The sequence below is a fragment of the Cyclopterus lumpus genome, chromosome 19 (genome assembly GCF_009769545.1).
Source record: "Cyclopterus lumpus isolate fCycLum1 chromosome 19, fCycLum1.pri, whole genome shotgun sequence".
In the NCBI taxonomy this organism is placed as follows: Eukaryota; Metazoa; Chordata; class Actinopteri; order Perciformes; family Cyclopteridae; genus Cyclopterus; species Cyclopterus lumpus.
This window is the reverse complement of record NC_046984.1, coordinates 18,841,658-18,844,861: the sequence shown is the minus strand read 5'-3', so window position 1 is coordinate 18,844,861 and position 3,204 is coordinate 18,841,658.

The window sequence follows — 3,204 nt, the reverse complement described above, 5'->3', positions numbered from 1 at the left end:
AACCAGACTTCAGTAATCAGGATAGTTGAACCAGACTTCAATTCAATTCAATTCAGTTTATTTTGTATAGCCCAATATCACAAATTACAAATTTGCCTCAGAGGGCTTTACAATCTGTACACATACAACATCCCTGACCTTTGACCTCACATCGAATCAGGAAAAACTCCCCAAAAATAACCTGACAGGGAAAAAAGGGAAGAAACCTTCAGGAGAGCAACAGAGGAGGATCCCTCTCCCCGGATGGACAGAAGAATAGATGTCATGTACAGATGAACAGAGTTACAGAGTTACATAAACACATTACATGAATATGACAATGTATGAATGGAACTCCAATCCATGAAACAGAAGGAGGTAGAGAGGAGGGGGGGCGGGGCATCAGCAGGGCCAATGGGAGGCCGGCTCACCAGCATCAGACACCTCCAGGTCCAATGGACCCTATGAGACGTGAAGTCACAACGACTCCGGGGAGGAAGCAGAGTTAATAAGGTGCAATGGAGAGATGTAAATGTATCCATAAGGAGAGATAGAAGAGGAGATAGGTGCTCAGTGTATCCTAAAACATCCCCCAGCAGCCTATAAGCCTATAGCAGCATATCAAGGGGCTCGACCAGGGCAAACCTGATTCAGCCCTAACTATAAGCACTATTAAAGAGGAAAGTCTTAAGTCTATTCTTGAATGAGGTGACTGTGTCTGCCTCCCGGACTGAAAGTGGAAGCTGGTTCCATAAAAGAGGAGCTTGATAACTGAAGGCTCTGGCTCCCATCCTACTTTTTAGGACTCTAGGAACCACAAGTAGCCCCGCATTTAGTGAGCAGCTCTCTAGTGGGGCAATATGGTACTACAAGCTCCTTAAGATATGATGGTGCATCACCAATCAAGGCTTTGTAGGTGAGGAGAAGAATTTTAAATGTGATTCTTGATTTTACAGGGAGCCAGTGCAGAGCAGCTAATACAGGAGTCATGTGATCTCTTTTCTTAGTTTTTGTGAGTACACGAGCTGCAGCATTCTGGATCAACTGGAGGGATTTAAGAGACTTATTAGAGCAGCCTGATAATAAGGAGTTGCAGTAATCTAGTCTGGAAGTAACAAACGCGTGAACCAGCTTTTCTGCATCTTTTTGAGACAAGATGTGTCTGATTTTTGAAATGTTACGTAGATGAAAAAATGCAATCCTTGAGATTTGCTTAACGTGGGAGTTAAAGGACAAGTCTGGGTCAAAGATAACTAGAGATTCTTTACAGTGGTGTTGGATGCGAGGGAAATGCCATCTACAGAAACCACATCACCAGATAATTGATCTCTGAGGTGTTCAGGGCCCAGTAAAATAACTTCAGTTTTGTCTGAGTTTAACATCAGGAAGTTGCAGGTCATCCATGTTTTTATGTCTTTAAGACATTCTTGAATTTTAGCGATCTGGTTGGTCTCCTCTGGTTTGATCGATAGATATAATTGAGTATCGTCTGCATAGCAATGAAAGTTTATGCAGTGTTTCCTGATAATATTGCCCAAAGGAAGCATATATAAGGTAAATAAAATTGGTCCAAGCACAGAACCTTGTGGAACTCCGTGATTAACGTTGGTGGTCATTGAGGCTTCATCGTTTACAAATACAAATTGAGATCAATCTGATAAATAGGATTTAAACCAACTTAGTGCGGTACCTGAAATGCCAATCGACTGATCCAGTCTCTGTAATAGGATGTCATGATCAATGGTGTCGAACGCAGCACTAAGGTCTAACAAGACCAGTACGGAGATGAGTCCTTTATCAGCACTAAGGTCTAACAAGACCAGTACGGAGATGAGTCCTTTATCTGATGCAATTAGGAGGTCATTTGTAATTTTCTAGTAAAAATCACTGTCTCTGTGCTGTGGTGTTTTCTAAATCCTGACTGAAACTCCTCAAATAAACTATTCTGATGTAGGAAGTCGCACAACTGATTTGCGACTACTTTCTCAAGGATCTTAGAGAGGAAGGGAAGGTTAGAGATCGGTCTGTAGTTAGCCAACACCTCTGGATTAAGAGTGGGCTTTTTCAGGAGAGGTTTAATTACAGCTACTTTGAAGGAATGTGGTACATGGCCTGTTAGCAAAGACACATTAACAATATCCAGCAGAGAGGTGCCAATTAAAGGCAACACGTCTTTAAGCAGCCTCGTTGGGATGGGGTCTAAGAGACAGGTAGACGGTTTAGAAGTAGAAATCGTTGAGGACAATTGGTCTAGGTTAATGGGAGAAAAGCTATCCAAATATACACCAGGGCATACAGCCGTTTCCAAGGCCACTCCTCTTGATGACAGATCGGCAGTAGTTGAGGGCAAGAGAGCATCAATCTTGCCTCTAATAGTTCAAATCTTTTCATTGAAGAAGTTCATGAAGTCATTACTACTGAGGTCTATAGGAATACACGGCTCCACAGAGCTGTGACTCTCTGTCAGCCTGGCTACAGTGCTAAAGAGAACCCTGGGGTTGTTCTTATTTTTCTCTATTACTGATGAGTAATAGGCTGCTCTGGCATTACGGAGAGCCTTTTTATATGTTTTAAGACTATCTCGCCAAACTAAGAGTGATTCTTCCAGATTGGTGGAACGCCATATGCTTTCAAGCTTTCGTGAAGTTTGCTTTAGGTCGCGGGTCTGAGGGTTCTACCAGGGAGCAAACCTCCTTTGCCTCACTGTGTTCTTCTTCAGTGGGGCTATCGAGTCTAGTGTCATTCTCAGTGAGCCTGTAGCACTATCGACAAGATGATCAATCTGGGACGGACTAAAGTTAGCACAGGAGTCCTCAGTCACATTGAGACGTGGTATTGAATCAAATGCAGAAGGAATCTCTTCTTTAAATGTAGCTACAGCACTGTCAGTTAGACATCTGGTGTAGAAACTTTTGACTAACGGTGTACACTCTGGGAGTATAAACTCAAAAGTTATGAGGTAATGGTCTGACAGAAGAGGGTTCTGATGGAAGACCTCCAAATGCTCAATGTCAATGCCATATGTAAGAACAAGGTGGAGGGTGTGGCCAAAGCAGTGAGTGGGTTTCTGTACTCTGACAGAAGCCAATCGAGTCCAACAATGAGATGAATGCAGTACTAAGGCAATCATTATCAATATCCACATGAATATTAAAATCTCCTACAATAATAACCTTATCAGTTTTAAGGACTAAACTTGATAAACACTCAGAAAATTCAGATATA